This window comes from Mobula hypostoma, chromosome 21, assembly GCF_963921235.1.
Source record: "Mobula hypostoma chromosome 21, sMobHyp1.1, whole genome shotgun sequence".
NCBI lineage: Eukaryota > Metazoa > Chordata > Chondrichthyes > Myliobatiformes > Myliobatidae > Mobula > Mobula hypostoma.
The window spans coordinates 15,216,600-15,239,731 of record NC_086117.1 but is presented as its reverse complement, the minus strand read 5'-3'; the positions used below and the strand labels follow the sequence as shown (position 1 = coordinate 15,239,731).

Here is a 23,132-nt window from a genome sequence, read left to right as displayed (position 1 = left end):
AATGTGGAATTAAAATGTGTGGCCACTAGGAGATCTTGCTTTCTCTGGCGGACAGAGCGTAGGTGTTCAGCGAAATGGTCTCCCAGCCTGCGTCGGGTCTCGCCAATATATAGAAGGCCGCACCAGGAGCACCGGATGCAGTATATCACCCCAGCCGACTCACAGGTGAAGTGTCACCTCACCTGGAAGGACTGTCTGGGGCCCTGAATGGTGGTGAGGGAGGAAGTGTAAGGGCATGTGTAGCACTTGTTCCGCTTACAAGGATAAGTGCCGGGAGGGAGATTGGTGCCGGGAAGGGATGGGGGGGAACGACTGGACAAGGGAGTCGCGTAGGGAAGCAGGGGTGGGGGAGGTTAAGATGTGCTTAGTGGTGGGATCCCATTGGAGGTGGCGGAAGTTACGGAGAATAATATGTTGGACCTGGCGGCTGGTGGGGTGGTAGGTTAGGACAAAGGAGAACCCAATTCCTAGTGGGGTGGCAGGAGGATGGAGTGAGAGCAGATGTGCGTGAAATGGGAGAGATGCGTTTGAGAGCGGAGTTGATGGTGGAGGAAGGGAAGCTTCTTTCTTTAAAAAAGGAAGACATCTCCTTCATCCTGCAATGAAAAGCCTCATCCTGAGAGCAGATGCGGCAGAGACGGAGGAATTGCGAGAAGGGGATGGCATTTTTGCAAGAGACAGGGTGGGAAGAGCAATAGTCCAGGTAGCTGTGAGAGTCAGTAGGCTTATCGTAGACATCAGTAGATAAACTGTCTCCAGAGATAGAGACAGAAAGATCAAGAAAGGGGAGGGAGGTGTCGGAAATGGATCAGGTAAACTTGAGGGCAGGTTGAAAGTTGGAGGGAAAGTTAAAGTCAACGAGCTCAGCATGCGTGCAGGAAGCAGCGCCAATGCAGTCATCAATGTAGAGAAGGAAACGAGGGGGACAGATACCGGTATAGGCTTGGAACATGGATTGTTCCACAAAGCCAATGAAAAGGCAGGCATAGCTGGGACCCATATGGGTGCCCATAGCTACACCTTTAGTTTGGAGGAAGTGGGAGGAGCCAAAGGAGAAATTATTAAGAGTAAGGACTAATTCCACTAGACGGAGCAGAGTGGTGGTAGAGGGGAACTGGTTAGGTCTGGAATCCAAAAAGAAGTGGACGGCTTTGAGACCTTCCTGGTGGGGGATGGAGGTATATAGGGACTGGACATCCATGGTGAAAATAAAGCGGTGGGGGCCAGGGAACTTAAAATCATTAAGATTCAGAGTGTGAGAAGTGTCACGAACATAGGTGGGAAGGGATTGAACAAGGGGGAGATAAAACAGTGTCAAGGTATGCAGAAATAAGTTCAGTGGGGCAGGAGCAAGTTGAGACAATGGGTCTACCTGGACAGGTGGGTTTGTGGATTTTGGGTAGGAGGTAGAAACGGGAAGTGTGGGGTGTGGGAACTATAAGGTTGGTAGCAGTGGATGGCAGATCCCGAGCTGATAAAGTTGGTGATGGTGTGGGAGACAATGGCCTGGTGCTCCCTAGTGGGGTCATAATCGAGGGGTAAATAAGAGGAGGTATCCGCGAGTTGACGCTGTGCCTCGGCAAGGTCGAGGTCAGTAGCAACATACAATTCTCTGTAACTTCCGCCACCTCCAACGGGATCCCACCACCAAGCACATCTTTCCCTCTCCCCCCCCTCTGCTTTCCACAGGGATCGCTCCCTACACGACTCCCTTGTCCATTCGTCCCCCCATCCCTTCGTCCCGATCTCCCTCCCAGCACTTATCCTTGTAAGCGGAACAAGTGCTACACATGCCCTTACACTTCCTCCCTCACCATCATTCAGGGCCTCAGACAGTCCTTCCAGGTGAGGTGACACTTCACCTGTGAGTCGGCTGGGGTGATGTACTGCGTCCGGTGCTCCCGATGTAGCCTTCTATATATTGGCGAGACCCGACGCAGACTGGGAGACCGTTTCGCTGAACACCTACGCTCTGTCTGCCAGAGAAAGCAGGATCTCCAAGTGGCCACACATTTTAATCCATGTTCCATTCCCATTCTGACATGTCTATCCACGGCCTCGTCTACCGTCAAGATGAAGCCACACTCAGGTTGGAGGAACAACACCTTATATTCCGTCTGGGTAGCCTCCAACCTGAGGGCATGAATATTGATTTCTCTAACTTCCGTTAATGCCCCTCCTCCCCTTCACACCCCATCCCTTAGTTACTTATATGATGTATTCCCCCCCACCTTTTTTCCCCTCCCTCTCTCTTTTTTCTCCCTCTGTCCCTCTCACTATAACTCCTTGCCTGCTCTCCACCCTCCGGGCTCTCCTCCCCCCTTCTCTTTCTCCCCAGGTTTCTCATCCCATGATCCTTTCCCTTCCCCAGCTCTTAGATCCACCCCTCCCCTCCTGCCTTCTCCTATCATTTCGGATCTTCCCCTCCCCCTCCCACTTTCAAATCTCTTACTATCTCTTCTTTCAGCTAGTCCTGACGAAGGGTCCCAGCCCGAAACGTCGACTGTACCTCTTCCTATAGATGCTGCCTGGCCCGCTGCTTTCCACCAGCATTTTTTTATGTGCGTTGCTTGAATTTCCAGCATCTGCAGATTTCCTCGTGTCAGCGCTTTAAAACCCAGTATTAGATTACAGCCTTATATTAATCCCTAGCACATGAGGTCCTTCTATGTACTGTTTCAGTACGTAGAAAGAAGGAACTGTTAGGATACTTTTCATTTAAGATAAAAATGATGTTCACATAAAATGAAAGATTCCAGAGCAATCAAAGGTGAAGCAAGCAATGCCCAAGTAATACTAGTAGGGCAGACTAAAGGTACAAATTGGTGTTCTAGTCATATTAAGTTTCTCAAGGTCTTAGTATCTGCTACTTGAAAATACTTGGATTATTAATTCAAGTCACATTTGCCCACACTTAATGTCCTTAATGGAGTAAAATGATGGGGGTGGGGAAGGAAAGGGCAGAAAGACAGAGGAACAAATGGAACCAAAATAGTACACCTAATCATTCAAGGAGTACAACACTTATTTGTAATTCTGCACATGAAAGCGGCTGCACCTGATAGTGATTTACTTCACTTTAAAATTGTATTATAAGTAGAAAACATAATTAATTTGTTAGTGCTGCTCCATCATATAACATAAAAGCAGATTAGAATTTTGCACAGTATATTACAGGCTGAATTTGTTCAAATCTGCTGTGAGTATTCATTGTTCAAATTTAAAGGATTAGAATAGGAAGAAAATAGACATGGGAAACTCAAAAATTAAAAAAAGGATCTTCAAAATTGTTGTCATTGGAATATGCTTTGAAGGAAACAAGCTGTGTCCAAGCCCCATCCGAAATTTCTCTGCATATTACATTTTTCAATTCCTAGGACACCCTGTAAGTATGTGTCCCATTAGCATATGTCAGTAATCATTTTATAAGTTGCCTGTCAGCCCAAGGCTGTTCTACCAGGTAATGTCAAGGAAAGAACACGACCCTTCAGTGTTCAGCAGATTGTGTGAATCGCTGGAGATCTGAAGGGGGCAGCTTACACACCATAGTCAATCCCTCACCCTCTCCATCTCCTCTCCTGCATTACTGAAACTCAAACTGCTGGGAAATAACCATCTGCCTTTCTTATTGATGGCATCTTCGGTCTTTTCTGGAAATAACTATTCCAGCCATAAACAAATAAAAAGTGAATTATATACCTTTAAGAATCAGGCTTAAATGAACTCAGTACTGTGGTAAGACTAGGCTGTGTTTTAATAAAAATGAGAACTTTTCTGCAATTACTGGTCTGCTCTACCAAACCCTTACCTCTTAATCCCTGTTAAAAATATAACTTACCTTCAGCCTGGCTGCCTCCAAGTAAAGCTTTCCTTTGAGCCTAAGGAAACCAGACTTCAATGAACACAACAGACCTATTCACTACCAGATCCATTTGGACCACAACTAGCTGATTAAGGGCTTGCTGTCAACTGGCAGAACTGTTTGCTATCCCAGCCTCACCTTCAACTGCAGAAGTAACCAGGGCTTCTTTTCACCTATGTAGTCTCTCACATTAAATTCCTTTCTCCAGTCTCCTTAACCCTTATGTCCAGCAAAATGAATACAGAGCTCAGTAGACTTTGTCACCAATATTTCTGCTTCCTTTCCTTACTCAGAATGTTAGTATTCCTTCTCAGCCCCACCCACCAATCAACCAATCACTAGTTTCCCTCCCATCTCTCCTCTTGAACTCTGGTAATCATTATGTGCATGAGAAACATGTTCTGCAGCCTTGAAAAATATTCCCAATAAATTGATGAATAGCTGGCTTCCTTTCCTGGCTCTGCTCTAGCTTATATTTCCAATGGCTCCTGCTTGTACAGTATCTCCCTATTCCTTTCTCATCTCTTTTAAATCTGTCATTATCACTGCTCTCAAAACCTTGCCATTACTGTGCCTGCAAACTGTTGACTAACTACAGCTGCACTCCACCCCCTAAAGTCCTTGGATATGTTCTACCCTACAAGTTCATTCTTACTTTATCTGAAACTCCTTGTTTGAATCCCTACAATCAGGTTTCCATGCCTGCCAGATTATAGGTTTTTCGTGTTATTAAAAAATTCTTGTGTGATTGTAGCTAAAGATTAGCTGCCCTTCCTTGTCCTTTTCAATCTGTGTGCAATCTTTGACAAAGTTGACCACCCCAACCACTTCAATGTCCTTTCCACCATCATCTAGTTAGGAGGAACTGCTTTGCCTGCCAGTCAGAAACTTCAGAATGACCTCCAATGGTTTCTCTTTCCACGTCTGTACTGTTATCCCAAGGATCACCCGTGGCATCCTAGCATTCATGTGTACGCTCACATCCAAAAATATGGTGTCAATTTCTATATGCATGCCGATAAACTGCTGTTTTACCTCTTCACAATCTCCACTCCTGGGAAGCTGGGAGGAGTTACTGAGCAGAAAATAATTGGATTCATGTAGGCACAAATTTGGTGGAAAAGGGCCTGTTTCTGTGCTTTATTTTTCTATTATTCTTTGACCCTTCTGAAATAACACCGCTCCTCCATTTCTGGATCAGCCCAAATTGCTCCTGCACACTATTAGGACCATGAGTGACGCTGCTCCGATCTTAAACTATGGTATCCACAGCCACTACGTTTCTCTCCATTTCTTTTCTCCTTTAAAGTTCTTGTTCAATCATCTCTGGCTAAAGTTTTGGTCAGGTATCCCAATATAGTGTCTTGGTATCAAGTTTTTTGAAATTGCCTTGTAGAGCACTTTGGGAGGTTTGTGATCACCTGTCATTCTATGAAAATAAAGTCATCTTCATAGAATGGGATCTGTGCTGAGCCCTCTGCTGTTTGTGATGTCTATAAATGACCTGGATGAAAATGTAGATGGATGGGTTAGTAAGTTTGCGGATGATACCAAGATTGGTGGAGTTGTGGCTAGTGCAGAAGGCGAGCAAAGAATGCAGTGTGATATAGATCACTTGCAGATAGCAAAGGCATCCGTTAGTCTTGCAAGACCATGGATCTGCGCCTGGAAAGTCTTCACTCTCCAGGGTGCAGACCTGGGCAAGGTTGTATGGAAGACTAGCATGCTGCAAGTCTCTCCTCTCCACGACACCGATGTTGTCCAAGGGAAGGACATTAGGACCCATACAGCTTGGCATCAGTGTCGTCACAGAGCAATGTGTGATTAAGTGCCTTGCTCAAGGACACAACACGTTGCCCCGGCTGGGACTCGAACTCATGACCTTCAGGTCACTAGTCCAATGCCTTAACCACTTGGCCAAGTGCCCACACAACCACTTGCAGATATGGGCAGAGAAATGGCAGGTGGAGTTTAACCCCTATAAATGTGAGGTGTTGCACGTCGGTAGGGCGAATGGAAGGAGACAATACACTGTTAAGGGCAAAACCCTTAACAGTGTTGCTGAACAGAGAGATCTTGAGGTCCATAATGTTATAATGTTGCAACTTTATAAATGTCTAGTTCGGCCACATCGGGAGTATTGTGTACAGTTCTGGTCGGCCCATTGTAGGAAGGATGTTGAGGCTTTGGAGAGGGTGCAGAAAAGGTTGACTAGGATGTTGCTTGGATTAGAGGGCATGTGCTATCATGAGAAGGAGGACAAACTTGGGTTGTTTTCTCCGGAGTGGCAGAGCCTGAGGGGAGATCTGTTGGAGGCTTATAAGATTATGAGAGGCATAGATAGAGTGGACAGGGAGAATCTCATTTCCAGGGTAGAAATGTCTTAATACTAGGGGGCATGCATTGAAGGTGATAGGGGATAGATTCAAAGAGGATGTGAAAGAGTCATGGATGCCTGGAATGCGCTACCTGGTATGGTGGTAGAGGTAAATACATTAGAGGATTTTAAGAGACATTTGGATAAGTACATAAATATGAGGAAGATGGAGGGGTATGGATATTGTGCAGGTAGAAGGGATTTGTTTTTGAGGTTTTTTAATTTACTTTTTAGCTGGTTTGGCACAACGTCGTGGGCCAAAGGGCCTGTTTCTGTGTGGTACTGTTCTATGTTCTATTTCCTAAAGACTCAAATAGATTTTCAGATATTTCTAAACGACAGTCATTAATTATTAAAGTTCCTTGCACCATTAAAACAAATAAATGTGAAAATCTAAACAAAACTGCATGGGTCAGAAATTTAAAGTGAAACAAAAAATATTGGAAATACTCAGCAGGTCAGGCCGCAGCTGTGGGAAGATAAACAGAGCAAACATTTCACATCAATCGTCAGCAGAACAGATTTATTTTTATGGTTAAAACTCCAGTTGGGCACTTCGAACCAGTTACTAAAACTCCTATAAAAGTAGGTTTTCTTATTACGGTAGTTCTCATTCATCTTGAGTTCAAAACAAAAGGAAGCATGCCTACAAAACTGATCCTTTTTTGTACCTGCAAGGCATCACTTCCTTCATGTTGGTCTAATTAGCCTGTGATTTAATTAATGATCACACTTTTAAACAAGACCAGATAGATTTCTGTTCCACACTTATGCACACAATTTAGCAGCTCAACTATTACCAGTTTACCCATAAAAATGCTGAGAGCTATTTATATTTTGTACATTTTTCTTCTGACAAAGTAGTTTTACAGGATTATTTTAATGTTTAATGACACAGAACAATCCAGCACAGTACAGGTACTTTTATCCACAATTTTGTGCTGACCTTTTAAATTACAGCAAGATCAATCTAACCCTTCCCTCCCCCATAGACCTCCATTTTTCTTTCATCTATATGCCTATCTAAGAGCCTTTTAATTACTTCTAATGTATCTGCCTCCACCACCACACTCAGCAGCGCATTCCATGCACCTACCACTCTCTGTATAAAAAAAACTATGTCTGGGTGTTCTTCTCTGATGTCCTCGGTTCCTATCCTGGGGGAGTAGACACAGGCTGGGGATGGACTCAGGTCAGTGCTAGTTTTATTAAGGGTGTCAGAGGTTACGAGGAGACTGCAGGAGAATGGGGTTGAGAGGGGTAGTAAATCAGCCATGATTGAATGGTGGAGCAGATGGGCTGTAGGGCCTAATTCTGCTGCTATGTCATATAGTCTTATGGACTACCCCCCCCCATATTTTCCTCAAATCACTTTAAAAATATGTCCTCTCATGTTAGCCATTGCCACTTTAGGAAAAGGGTGCTGGTTGTCCACTCTATTATGCCTCTTATCATCTTCTACACCTCTATCAAGTAACCACTCCTCCTATTTCACTCCAAAAAGAAAAGCCCTAGTTTGTTCAGTCTTTCCTCACGTGTTCTCTAATCAGACAGCATCCTGGTAAATCTCCTCTGCACCCTCTCTAGAACTTCCACATCCTTCCTATAATGAGGTGACTAGAACTAAATATAATACAACAGGTGTGGTTTAACCAGAGTTTTATAGAACTGCAACATTACTTTGGGGTTCTTGAACTCTATCCCCTAATTACTGAAGAACAACACACTATATGCCTTCTTAACCGTCCTTTGCTGGTGAGTACTGATTTGAAACATCGAAGAATCTATGAATGTGATCCCCAAGATCCCTCTGTTTCCCCACACTGCTAAGAATCCTGCCATTAATCCTGTACCCTCACTTCAAGTTCGACCTTCCACACTGTATCACTTCACACTTTTCCAGATTGAACTTCATCTGACACTTCTCGGCCCACTTCTGCATTCTGTCAAAGGCCAGTTGTAACCTATGACAACCTTCTGTACTGTCCACAACGCCACAAACCTTCTTGTCATTTGCAAACTTCCTAACCCACCCTTCTACTTCCTCATCTAAAGTCACTTATAAAAGTGCTAGGACAGATTCTGCGTAACATCGCTGGTCATGGACCTCCAGGCAGGAAATGCTCCGCTCCATCTACTATCATTCTCTACCTTCATTGGACAAGCCAATTCCGAATCCGCACATCCATGTTTTGCTGGTTCCTGTGTCTCCTCACTTTCTAAATGAGCCTAACATGGGGAACCTTGTTAAATGCCTTACTAAAGTCCATATCCATCACATCCACCACACTACCTTCATCAACTTATTTTCTCACTTCCCTGATGTTTCTTTTTATCCCTGTTAAGGACTTAAGTATTTTTTACTAAAACAATTAGATTCAATAAGAAAAGACCATCACCTTTTTCATTAAACAAGAACTTCTTAGTGGTAGTTGAATTAAAATGAAGATTTAAATCAAAAGTTGATCACTAAAATTCCCACTGAGATATGATATGATTTTTGATGACTTAATTAATCCAATAACCAGCTTGGAGACAAAATATTTCCTTTAAGATTTAACTTGGCCTTTTAAAGAATGATAGGACTTGAAATGCCTGTGATTATCAGTAAAAGTCTACGTGAGACAACCTCACTAATTAGTTGAATTAGGGTATAATAAACTGTACTAATCTGCTGCAAAAGGACTGTAGGGACATAATGAATGTTGATTGCTGTGTCTAAACAGCAACAATAATTAACAGGAAAGGATGTGAAACTAGGGAAGAGTTTTAAATAGGATTGGTAGTATAGAGATATATAGTAATAGCTTTACAGTGCCTTGGGAAATGTGTGGCAGTGTCTCACACAATTCTGTTGCAGAAACACAATTCATATTGAAGAATCATAATATGAATATGATATTCATATTAAAGATAGTGGTGTCAAAATTCACAAACAACAAGAAAACTGTGTGGACTTTGAGCTTTACAGCAGTACATTGAGACAATATCAAAAACATTCTAAGTTAATCAGCTTGCTATGTAGTATTATAAAAAATTAAAAGAAATTGTAAATTTGGGACTGCTTCTGCAGAATAGCCTCAATTAAGGATGAATTGATAGAGATGATTAAAACTAAGAGGGATGCAATGTATTGAATAGAAATGGATGCCTGTAACTTCAATCCCACTTTCTGAATATGCTATGTAATAATATCAGCTCATCAATGGAGTAGTATTACAAAAGCAAAGCAGAGCGCATTCAGCATCATTGAGCAAAGGTGGATTTCTAACAAGATTGTTTTCAGTAAATGGTGGGGTGAGGTGGGAGGGTCTAGAACAAGAGGACAGAAATGCAGGATCAAATTCAACAGAACAAGTATTAGAACGAAGAATAACACACACAAAATGCTGGGTCAGCCAGTATCTATGAAGGGGAATAAACGGTCGATGTTTCAGGCTGAGACCCTTCATGAGGATTGGAAAGGAAGTGGGATGAAGACGGAATAATAAGGTGGGGAGAGTGGAAGGAGTACAGGTGGGCAGGTGATAGATGAAGGCAGGTGAGGGGAAATAAAGAATCGAACGTATTACCCAGAGAGTTGTAGCAGGGACCATGTCAACATATGATAAAGTGGGTAACTTGAAGAAAAGGGAATAATGTTATGCACGAATAGTTAGGAACTTGGAACACAGCATCCAATAAATTGGAAGGGTGTTATATTTTTGGTGTAATTCTTTGTAATTACAACTCTATTTATGGACTGCCTTTAACATAGAAAATTATCCCCACGTATTTCCAAAGGGTGTCAGGAAAAAGTAGCCAATAGTATCAAGGACCAAAACTAGTCATACCAGGTAAATTGGCTTCAACAGCTGATTCTTGGTTCTACATAGAAACATGGAAAACCTACAGCACAATACAGGCCCTTCGGCCCACAAAGTTGTGCCGAACATGTCCCTACCTTAGAAATTACTAGGCTTACCCGTAGCCCTCTATTTTTCTAAGCTCCATGTACCTATCCAAATGTCTCTTAAAAGACTCTATCGTATCCGCCTCCACCACCGTTGCCGGCAGCCCATTCCACGCACTCACCACTCTCTGAGTAAAAAACTTACCCCTGACATCTCCTCTGTACCTACTCCCCAGCACCTTAAATCTGTGTCCTCTTGTGGCAACCATTTCAGCCCCGGGAAAAAGCCTCTGACTATCCACACAATCATTGCCTCTCTCTTATCATCTTATACACCTCTATCAGGTCACCTCTCATCCTCCGTCGCTCCAAGGAGAAAAAGCCGAGTTCACTCAACCTGTTTTCATAAGGCATGCTCCCCAATCCAGGCAACATCCTTGTAAATCTCCTCTGCACCCTTTCTATGGCTTCCACATCCTTCCTGTAGTGAGGTGACCAGAACTGAGCACAGTACTCCAGGTGGGGTCTGACCAGGGTCCTATATAGCTGCAACATTACCTCTCGGCTCCTAAATTCAATTCCACGATTAATGAAGGCCAATACACCGTAGGTCTTCTTAACCACAGCGCCAACCTGCGCAGCTGCTTTGAGCATCCTATGGACTCAGACCCCAAGATCCCTCTGATCCTCCACACTGCCAAGAGTCTTACCATTAATATTATATTCTGCCATCATATTTGACCTAACAAAATGAACTACTTCACACTTATCTGGGTTGAACTCCATCTGCCACTTCTCAGCCCAGTTTATTTGATCAATGTCCCGCTGTAACCTCTGACAGCCCTCCACACTATCCACAACACCTCCAACCCTTGTGTCATCAGCAAACTTACTAACCCATCCCTCCACTTCCTCATCCAGGTCATTTATAAAAATCACGAAGAGTAAGGGTCCCAGAACAGATCCCTGAGGCACACCACTGGTCACCGACCTCCACGCAGAAAATGACCCGTCTACAACCACTCTTTGCCTTCTATGGGCAAGCCAGTTCTGGATCCACAAAGCAATATCCCCTTGGATCCCATGCCTCCTTACTTTCTCAATAAGCTTTGCATTGGGTACCTAATCAAATGCCTTGCTGAAATCCATATACACTACATCTACTGCTCTTCCTTCATCAATGTGTTTAGTCACATCCTCAAAAAATTCAATCAGGCTCATAAGGCACGACCTGCCCTTGACAAAGCCATGCTGACTATTCTTAATCATATTATAACCATATAACCATATAGCAATTACAGCACGGAAACAGGCCATCTCGGCCCTTCTAGTCCATGCCGAACTCTTACTCTCACCTAGTCCCACCGGCATTATACCTCTCCAAATGTTCTTAAATCCTGCCTCTCAGGATCTTCTCCATCAACTTACCAACCACGGAAGTAAGACTCACTGGTCTATAATTTCCTGGGCTATCTCTACTCCCTTCCTTGAATAAAGGAACAACATCCACAACCCACCAATCCTCCGGAACCTCTCCTGTCCCCATTGATGATGCAAAGATCATCGCCAGAGGCTCAGCAATCTCCTCCCTTGCCTCCCACAGTAGCCTGGGGTACATCTCATCCAGTCCTGGTGACCTATCCAACTTGATGCTTTCCAAAAGCTCCAGCACTTTCTCTTTCTTAATATCTACATGCTCAAGCTTTTCAGTCTGCTGCAAGTCATCACTACAATCACCAAGATCCTTTTCCATAGTGAATACTGAAGTAAAGTATTCATTAAGTACCTCTGCTATTTCCTCCAGTTCCATACACACTTTCCCACTGTCACACTTGATAGGTCCTATTCTTTCACGTTTTATCCTCTTGCTCTTCACATACTTCTGTGATCAAAGCTTTGATATCCCAAAAGCAAAATAATAGATATGGATCCAAGTATGAAACTTGTGCAAATCTTAAAATATTCCAAGTTTAGAAGCAGATTAATTCCCCTAGCCTTTAGGCCTTCATCTTAAAACTACAGCTAAACGAAGCTCAGGTTATAATGCACATGGTTCTGGGATAGGACCTTATTGCCCTTAGTGGATGCAATGTAGATTCAACAATATCTTATCAGAATTTCCAGAGTTAGGCTCTGAGGATAGATAAACTAAGCTTACAGTATATTCCCTGGGATATAAAAGGTTACAACTGGTGTTTGAAAGGAATTGATAGTATTGATCCAGAGAAGCTTTTCCTGTTGATAGAAGAGTCTGGGGCAATAAGATCAGAGCTGGGATAATAAGGAGAGTAGCTGGAAAACAATTCCTCAGGCATAATTGGAAGCATCTAACTCTTTCATCAGTGCTAGCTGTTAGCTCAATTAATAATTTCAGATCTGGGTTCAGTAGATTTTTTGTTCTATGGACTTTGAGAAGTATCTGATAGAAAAGTCTATTCTAAACTAGGCCAACAAAGTGACTTTAAAAATTGAAAGAAATAAATTAGATGGCCATAAACATCGGCTTAGAAAATTCATCATGTTGCTGATGTATGTTCTACATGCAATGTGATTACCAGTGAGAAAACCAATGCTAGCAATCATTGGTTAGGCATTGTTCTCGAGGTGATGGATTGTTTGAAAAATTAAATGAAAGTTAGATGGCTTTAGAGCAGAAGTTCCCAACCTGGGGTCCATAGACTCCTCGGTTAATGGTAGGGGTCCATGGCATAACAAAGATTGGGAACCCCTGCTTTAGAGTAACAACTCATTGGTAGGCTGACGGGGAAGTAGGACTTTCATTTGGACACGATGAACCATTTAAAGACAAGCAACACACATAAAAGTTGCTGGTGAACGCAGCAGGCCAGGCAGCATCTCTAGGAAGAGGTGCAGTCGACGTTTCAGGCCGAGACCCTTCGTCAGGACTAACTGAAGGAAGAGTGAGTAAGGGATTTGAAAGTTGGAGGGGGAGGGGGAGATCCAAAATGATAGGAGAAGACAGGAGGGGGAGGAATGGAGCCAAGAGCTGGACAGGTGATAGGCAAAAGGGGATACGAGAGGATCATGGGACAGGAGGTCCGGGAAGAAAGACAAGGTGGGGGGGGACCCAGAGGATGGCAAGGGGTATATTCAGAGGGACAGAGGGAGAAAAAGGAGAGTGAGAGAAAGAATGTGTGTATAAAAATAAGTAACAGACAGGAGCAGCTTTCAAAGATAAAATAAACTGAGTACTGAAAAGATGAGGTGGCAATAAATCGAGAGAAGCCTTTGACTACACATGGAGGAGGATAAGAGGAGCATCATGACAAGAAATGTTATTGGTTCAAAGAACCAAGATTATTTCAGGATAATTAAATTACAACAGAAATTGCTGTAAAGATTCAGCAGCTCAGTCAGTATCTGTGTTAATTGTTCAGGCCTAAGGTTCTTCATCAGAATTGAAAAACAGAGAAAATATTAGTTTCAGTGACAGGGAAGGTAAAGGAGTGGATAGAGCAAAGGGAATGGCTCTGATAGGGTGTGACCAAGTGAGTAAATGAGGTATTTCGGGGCAGTTTACAGATCATCTTCTGCAACTGAAAGGCATATTGAACCCTTGTAAGTTCTCCAGTTTCCTTTAGCTGCTTTAAGTTACTCCCTCCTCCCCCCACCCCTGTGTTAATGGGTGGCAAGTGAAATCAGGATGGGGCTGACAGGCATGTGCAACATAGTGGTTAGCACAACACTTTACAGGACCAGCAGCCCAGGTTTCCCCCAGGTGCTCCGGTTTCCTCCAACAGTCCAAAGACTCCTGGCAGTTGGTAGGTTACTTGGTCATTATAAATTGTTCTGTAATTAGACTAAGATTACATCGGGGTTTGCCAGGTAAGGCGGCTCGAAGGGCCAGAAGGGGCTATTCCATGCTGTATCTCAATAAATAAATGTGAGGGAGTCTGGGGCACAGAGACATAAGTGAGGGGAATTGGATTGCTATAAGCCTAACATTTGGGAACTCACAAAACTGGCCGGGTTACCTACACACACCACTTTAACATGCCTTTCAAAGTGTTGGAGAATGTCATAACCATTTCTTAAAAGTTTTAGTTACAAAGACAATTTATCAGTAGCAATGAAACAACCTATAACAAAGTCAGTATCCATTTGCCTTGGTCCAGAACATCTTTGTCTTTGAATCAGAATGTTACCTATATGCACCATAAAGGAATCTTAACATATACTTCCCGATGAGCTCTCTGGTGCTGTGTTATAAGACCATAAGACAATAAGACATAGGAACAGAATTAGGCCATCTGGCCCATTTTGTCTGATCCACCATTCCATCATGGCAGATTTAGTATTCCTCTCTTTCTTTCTTTTAAAATCTTTTTATTAATTTTTCAAAATTACAAACTCAATAACAAAGTTGGTACAAAGAGATTGGAAAAATGTTCATCAACATATATAAAATGAATTTTAAGTAACATAGATATAAAAGACTTCCAAACTCATAATGAGATTAAACATTAAAAAAGAAATAAAAAGAAAAAATATATATATAAACAAAAAAAAACCCAAAAGAAAAAAAAGGAAAAAAAAACCCAAGGAAAAAAAAACAAAACAGGGCTAGACCAACAGCTTATATCGGACATGTTCAATAATGTCGTTAACTCCGCTCCTCTCCTCATATAATTTAAGTTTAGAAAAAAGATTCGGAAAGGTCAGATTACATCATATGAAAATGTTGCATAAAAGGTTTCCAAGTTTCTTCAAATTTAACCAAAGGGTCAAAAATATCACTTCTAATTTTTTCTAAATTTAAACTTAATATGGTTTGAGAAAACCATTGGAATGTAGTTGGAGGATTAGTTTCCTTCCAGTTCAACAGAATAGATCTTCTCGCCATTAAAGTAACAAAAGCTATCATTCGACAGGCTGAAGAAGACAAAGATCTATGTTCTACCATTGGCAATCCAAAGATTGCCGTAATAGGATGGGGTTTTAAATCGAAGCATAGAACTGTTGAAATAATATCAAAAATGTCTTTCCAGTATTCCTCTCAACCCCATTTTCCTGTCTTCTCCCCATAACCTTATGTAAATTGTAAAATATTCCAAGTTAAAAAGTAGATTAATTCCCCTTACATAATCAAGAACCTATCAACATCCACTTTAAAATATACCCAATGGCTTGACCTCCACAGCCGTCTGTGGCAATGAATTTCACAGATTCACCACCCTCCGGTTAAAGAAATTCCTCGTCATTTCTCTTTTAAAGGGACGTCCTTCTATTCTGAGGCTGTGTCCTCTGGTCCTAGATTCCCCCACTACAGGAAACACCCTCTACATGTCCACTCTATATAGGCACTTTCAATGTTCCATAGGTTTCAATGAGATCCCCCTCATCCTTCTAAACTCCAGTGAGTACAGGCCCGGAGGAATCAAATACTCCTCGCACATTAACCCTTTCGTTCCCAGGGACATTCTCATGAACCTCTGGTAACATCCTGCCTGTAAGATGTTAAATCAGATTTGCCTATTTGTTCAAGTGAGTAATAAGAAATTGAATTGCCTAATTGAAAACAGAAGTTGTGCTTTGATCAACATTCATTCCTTAAAAACTTCATCAATGGATGCTTATATACATGGTGGCTGCGTTTATCTGCATATCATAATCACTATACTTCAAAATAATCCATTGTATGTATCTCACTTTAAAATATTTCCAAGGTTAAAATGAACGTATTTTTAGACAGCTGCAAGAGAGTAACATTCTCTCTTTAGCAACATACTGGCATTTAAATGCTTGCTAATCACATTTAAAAGAAATTGGTCTTTAAAATAATGGACAGTGAATATCATGCAAATGCATTAAGTGTCTTTTATTATTACCAGCAGTAATCTCTAGCCTCTATCACACTGGAAATAGAAACAGCAATCATTAAAACATTAAAGTGCTCAAAACACGTTTTGCAGGACCAGGCATAGGGAGCTGTAAATTATGGTAGCATCTGAACCTAACTACTTGTCACCAATATGATGTTTGCAGTCTATTATGTCCTTATTAATTATCATTTTTGCCACTTGGCGTTTGCATTTCAGTATAGGCATAGGGCCTTCTAATAAAATATATATGATCTATCTTCCCAGTTAATGTATGATAAAAATGCAATCTGACCTCTATCATGTGTCTGTAAACAAGCTAAGAACAGATTATGGAAGACTACTAAATTCTACAATATCCTCACAAAGAGGCCAATGGTCACCATCTATATTAAATAATGAGAAATACCAACATGGCTTCTAATAAATTTAATTTATCACCACTCAGCTCATCACTGTACTTCCCTATAGTGATTACACAACCGCAGAACTGAGAATGCTCAAGTAAAAGGTAATTGGAACCATTGTAGGGGAAAGCCTTATCTTCCTCTCAAAAGGAGAAGTAAATAAACCTTAACGTAAGGTCATAGTTGCCAGGGAGTTCCTAAGGTAGAATGTACCTGGGTTTGTATTGTGCCTGCCAGCATCATTGTTTTCTGGAGTTTCTTGATCCAAGACATGCATGGCCTAATATATTACTGCCACCATACTGCTTTCTACCAGGAGTTTGAACTGATTTGAAATGGGGTGGGGATCAGAAACGATGGTATAAAAGTACAGTAGAAAGAACTGCAACTCTTACCACCAGCAGTATTGTGAGAATACCTTAGAGTTCATTGGGAGTAACGAGGGAAGATGGAAATAATTATAACATTTTGTAATCCTCCTGTGCCAGCAGAGTTGATAGTAAGTTTATTCTCAAAGTACATTTGAGGGCTCCGCTAGTCAGGGTGGATCATGGATATTGCATCCTAGCTGTCTACGTGACACACAAGCCAGGGCAGTGCAATACGGAGAGCAAGCTGTTGCCCATGCAGCAGGCTCCCTGCTCTCCACACACCTGATTGAATCCGAAGGAATTGTTTGCCACCAGCAACATCACAAGAGTTGCCAGTCAGTGTTGAGCTCAATGTAGAGCTAGTTTAGGGACTCGAGCTCTTGGTTTTTCCCTCAGAGTTTACTCCCGAAGCCTTCCCCATGAGTGGGTATAGCCGCAAGGCAGGGAAGTTTGGGATTGGAGTTTTCTTCCTCCTGGATGAGCTGCCCACACAAGCTGACAAGCCCCATCTGCCCGAAATCACTGAGTAATGTCACCATATACCACCCTGAGATTCATTTTCTTGCGGGCTTTCACAGTAAGTACAATGGAACACGATGAAGAACTGCACACAATCAAGGCGGACAAACAACCAACGTGCAAAAGACAATAAATAAATAAATAATTTACTATTAAGAACATGAGATGTAGGACTTTGAAAGCGAGTCCAGCGGTGTGGAATCAGTTCAGTGTTGGAATGAGTGAGGTTATCCACCCTGGTTCAGAAGCTTGATGATTGAGGGGTAATCCTTATCCTGAACCATGTGCTGTGAAACCCAAGGCTCCTGTAACTCCTTCCTATTGGCAGCAGTGAGAAAAGAGCATGGCATGGATGGTGGGGGTACTTAATAATAGATGCTGCTTTCCTGTGACAACTCTCCCTGTCAAAGTGCTCAATGCTGGGGAGGACTTTACTCGTGATAGATTGGGCTGCATCCACTACTTTTTCTGTGAACTGCACAACTCTGTAGTCTGCAAAGGTCCTGACACACAGTGGCCACTAAGTAAAGCATTACTTCACATGGATACCACAGAAAAAAAGTCAGAGGAAAGTTAGAGTAGGGTAGGAATTCACCCTCCTCTCCTACTTCTGAGGTGCTGTGCTGGGCCTGAATCAATTTCATACTTTTTCTGACTTTAAGCTCTTTAAATTCTATTGCACCATAATAGTGTAGGTGATTTTACACAACGGATTTCTACCTCATTTGTTCTTTACTTGGCCACAGAGTTATCGAGTCAGTGTTTCTGCCATTCACTTACACACTTTACAGTAGCCTCTGACCCACCTGCATATCTTTGGGATTTGGAAGGAAACGAGCATCCAGGGGAATTGTGACCACAAGAAGAGCATGCAAACTCCACTCATCCAAGTGAAGCTGGATTTCTGGCACTGTTCGCTAGCGATTCCATTATCTGTGCAACTGTGCCACCATTATGCACTAAAGCAACTATAAAATACTGTAAAGGAAATCTACCAAAAGTTGCAGTTTTAGTTCTTAGAAATATACAATAAGACTATCAATCAACTTACATGTAAAATCAATAATCTTTTAAAGTTCAAAGTAAACTTATTCTTAAAGTACGTACTATATATGTTACCATATACTACCTGAGATGAATTTTCTTGCAGGCATCTATACGAAAAAGAAATGCAATAGAATTTTGCAAAAACAAATATACATAAAAGCACAGAAAAGTATATCACTGAAACAGGCTCTTCAGCCCATCTAGTCTGTGCTGAACCATTTAAGCTGTCTACATAAATAGACAAAGACTGACAAACAAACCAATGTGCAAAAGAAGACAAACTACAAATAAAAAATAGTATTGAGAATGGGTCGTAAGGACTCCTTGACAATGAGTCTGCAGCTCAGAGAATCAGTTCTGAGTAGTGGTGAATGAAATTATCTGCACCAGTTCAAAGACCTAATGGTTTTAGGGTAATAACTGTTCTTCACCTGGTGGAATGGCACCTAAGGCTTCTGTAACTTTATTTTTCAACCTCTGGCCCAACAAGCAATGATAGATGGTAGCTATCATTAAGTCTGATTGGTTCCTGTTACACCGTCTGATCTAGTTGATTTCTCTGACTTTCCTTCCCACCCTGTAAATAATCTGATCAGATTCTTATAGTGACATACAGCAGAGAAGCAGGGAAGCCCTTCAGCCCGACTGGTCCTTGCTGACCGAGGATCCCTGTCCAAGGTCACCCCATCTGCCTGTACTTGGCCTATAACCTTCTAAACCTTTTTCAATCCACGTATCTGCCCTACAGTCTTCTAAAAGTCATTATTATACTTGCATCAGCCACCTCGCTGGTAGCTGATGCAATCAATGGCAAAATGGCAAAAAGTAAAACATTGCAGGTAGTGAAAATCTGAAATAAAACAGGAAATGCTAGATCAAAACAGGTCATGCAGCATCTGGGGAGAGAGAAACAGAATTAATGTCTTGAAGCTCCGCTTACTCCCTGTTTCTCTCTACACAAATGCTGCCTGATCTGTTGATTTTCCCTCACATTTTCTGCTCCAAAATGGCAATTTCCAACTTCATTGAGAACCTTGATTTTCTTTGTACACTACTAACAAGCTTACACTTGGAATGAGATGCCAATTGTCAGCTGGAAATAAAACATCTAGAATGTATGCGCCACTAATGTAGTTTTGGACTGATCCTGTGGCACTTACATTGAGCTTGAAAGGGATTATTATCATGAATTGTAAAACCAGCATCTTTACCCCAGTCATAAACATTCATGCTTGTACACCACTTAACTGCAACTACCTGTTACTTGTTAGTTTTCCAGTTATGGAATTTACAAAGCACACTCTAACAATAGCAACTGGTGTCTTAAGCATCTAATTTCTGATGTCAATCTTTCTTGACGAAAGTAAATTTGCTTACCTGCCTTTTGCATAATTTTCTCAAAGTAATAGCACTTTAACATTCCTTTACACCTTGACACTAGAATCACTCATTTATTTTGTACGGTGGCCGGCACTGGTCCAAAAATATCAGCTGCAGGGAATGGAATCTGGTTGGATATAAAAATGAACTCCACATTGGAATCAGCATCATTTAATTTTTACTCTAAGTTTTTGGTTAATTTCACTGGAACGATTAAAGCTATAAAATTTGGCACTTCAGTCAAAATGATATATTCTTCACATGTTTGACTCACTATGAAGGCATTGGGTGTCAAGGTGCACAAGCCAACTGAAGAGACCTTCTAGCCAAGGGCCCTGTCTTAGACTTAGGGTCAATTCAGTCATCCTCCGTTTGGCTCCTGAAGCCAGCTATAGAATCAAACTGGCCCAGTTTGGTGAGCATGCCTCAATAACACTGATCAGTTTTGAAGCCTAACAATTCTAGTTGTGGTATGAACATACAGATAGTTAATCAAGGCCTTGCAGGCTGTAGGAAAAAAATATAAATCACCTGCCAAGCTTTTTGTAGTCATATTGAAAACACTTTCCAGTGTGAGAAGAAAACCCTTTCAATTTTGTTAGACAGATTTTGAAGTAAGCCATAATCATCAATAGGCCCAAAGAAAGTGATGAGGCTTCTCACCTGGGCTCCGAGCGCAAGCCTCCAATTAAAGAAAAATTGTTTGTTTTTAATGGTCTTTTACACTGACAAGTGGGCAATCATTCCAGCACCGGTAGCTGTCAGGGATCCAGGAAAATCCTCAGTTGATAATGCCCAATGCTTCCAATTAGGAGCAGAGCCGTTCCTGGAGCGCTAACGATTCCCCAGTCTCCACAGGCCCTCGATCAGACTTTTACTGCAAATTACTGACACAAAACAACTTGTATTGATGGCGGAACATGTCGTCCGTGGCTGCTGAGTTTAATGAGGCGATGGAAGTTTGGTTTTGCTGAATTTCTTTGTTTGACAGCTGCTTGGGAAGAGGAGTGTTGACCTTATAAAAGATTTAGTGATTCTCATTATATTCTGTCAAGTAGTAGAGTGATGTGTTTCTAAGTAATTTGCATCCAGGCTCCTTGTGCATATTTTTGCAGAGCATTTCTATATCAAAAAAGTAACTGTTGCAGCCTCTCCATCAGTTTTTTTTTAAAGTGCTTGTCCAAATGCTGCTTTTTCATGCAATGGTGGAGAAGAGTGAAGTAAAAGAAACAAATATATCTTTGCTATAGTCCATCTAGAAATGGAACTTATAGTTTTAGTTTTTCATGGATATATTATAAAACTAACAACACATAGTGGCAGATGGTGTACACAGCAGGGAATACTGGTGATAAGAGTGGCTCTGTATTTGTGACGTTTTCTGACACAAATCTGGACCACTTGCTGAACAAGACTGTAACTATAATAGGTTTTGTGGGTGTGATTATTTTTAACAAGTTGTCAGCAGCTCTTGAGAATTGTTGATAATTTTTCCTTTTGTTTGTTTTTTTCTGTATGATGGACCATCCTGGATTATCAGCGGTCTGTGACTGCAATTCTTCCTGTCTTTGGTGGGTGGGTGGGTGGTGGGAACACGATAGAAGAATGCAATTAGTGATTGTAAACAAGGTGTAATGTCTTCTTGCTGGCTATCCTATCTGTCAGTCCTGTTACTGCTACAACCTGAATAGCCGAGGACTATGTTGTAAAGGCATCACTCGGACGATGTCACACAAAGGACCTGAAAATGAGTGAGAGCTAATTTGGAATATTTCTCTTCCTGGGTCCAAATTTTATTGGATACATTATATTCCAGAAATGTTTGCTCATTCCATTCTAAATTAACTCCAACATTACAACAATGATTTCAGTTAGAAAGGACTCCTGTTTGGCTAAAAGGATCCTAGATAATCCAGAGATTGTGAACAGCATTATATAAACACAGAATTGTTAGAGTCACTCAGCGGGTCAGGCAGCATCAGTGGAAAGAAAATTAGAGTTAACGTTTCAGGCTGAAAACCCTTCATCAGAACTGGGAAAGAGGGAGTTCTGATGAAGAGTCTTCAACTTGGAAGAGTACTTCTGTTTTATTTCAGAAAAGCATCCACAGCAATTTTTTTTAAAAATTTCCATGTGTAACCAAACACTCTGATAGACTATAAACTAATCCTACTTTTCAGCTGTTAGTCCATAACCCTGTTGACTGCAGCGTTTCGGGTGCTAAGTCAATTATTTTTAAATATGACAAGGATTTTTAAACTTGCAAGGATAAAAACACAAATTTCACAGTTTCAGCAATAGAGATGTCAAGATTCCTAAACTCTCATAGACAGTTTGTAAATCCCTTGAATTGTCAAAATTGATGGAAACTTATAGTTTTCTTACACTTTTTTGATTATCATGGATTCACTGAAATTCCAAAATAAATATTGGAACAGGAGAATGATACTTCTAGGCTCTGGAGGTTATAATTATTTAGACGTTCCAGAGATTTGCAAAATTAAGAAAAGGCAGTATCAGCAACTGAAAAGTAAAAGTTGAAGATAAAAGATAAAACTACGAGTTTTACGGGTTGCAATGCTTGCAGAACCAGAACGCAACTCATTGTCAACTATTTTACATGTTATTAATCAATTATAAGTCAGTTATAACCATTAGGCTGAGCAGTTTTCTCATGAAAAGGAGTGATAAAGGGATGGAAACTATTTGATATCTTTTAAATTATAAAGAGGTTTGATACAGTAGATGTAGATAAGTTGTTTCTAGCTGTGGGGTAGGTAAAATTAGTGTCATAGGTATACTGAATCAGAATCAGAATCAGATTTCATATCACCGGCATATGTTGTGAAATTTGTTAACTTTATAGCAGCAGTACAATGAAATACATAATAAATATTTTTTAAAACTGAGTTACATTAAATATATATACTTAATAGATATATAAATGTCTATCAAATAGTTATGTTAAAATAAGTAATGCAAAAGAAGAAATAAAGTGGTGAGGTATTGTTCATGGGTTCAATGTCCATTTAGAAATTGGATGGCAGAGGGGAAGAAGCTGTCCTGAATCATTAAGTGTGTGCCTTCGGGCTTCTGTAGCTTCTTTCTAATGGTAATAATGAGAAGAGGGCATGTCCTGGGTGATGGGGATACTTAATGATGGACGCCGCCTTCCCAAGACACCACTTCTTGAAGATGTCTTGGATACTACGGAGGCTAGTACCCATGATGGAGCTGACTAATTTTACAAGAATCTGCAACTTATTTTGATCTTGTGCAGTAGCCCCCCCCCCCCCGTCTATACCAGACAATGATGCAGCCAGTCAGAATGCTCTCGACGGTACATTTGTAGAAGCTTTCAAGTGTTTTAGTTGACGTACCAAATGTCTTCAAACTCCTAATGAAATATAGCCACTGTCTTGCCTTCCTTATAGCTG

General features: G+C 41.3%; 2 protein-coding genes across 2 annotated transcripts in view; one reads left to right on the top strand and one right to left on the bottom strand.

Moving 5' to 3' along the window:
• Positions 1-4,017, bottom strand: part of LOC134359809 (transcription termination factor 1-like) — a 153,046-nt gene extending 149,029 nt beyond the window's left edge. Inside the window, exon 1 of the mRNA XM_063073482.1 lies at positions 4,001-4,017. The gene's annotated coding sequence lies outside the window, so the exon portion shown is untranslated. The remainder of the gene's footprint in view (positions 1-4,000) is intronic.
• Positions 1-23,132, top strand: part of cfap77 (cilia and flagella associated protein 77) — a 156,047-nt gene that overhangs the window by 124,739 nt on the left and 8,176 nt on the right. The gene's annotated exons all lie outside the window — the stretch shown is intronic.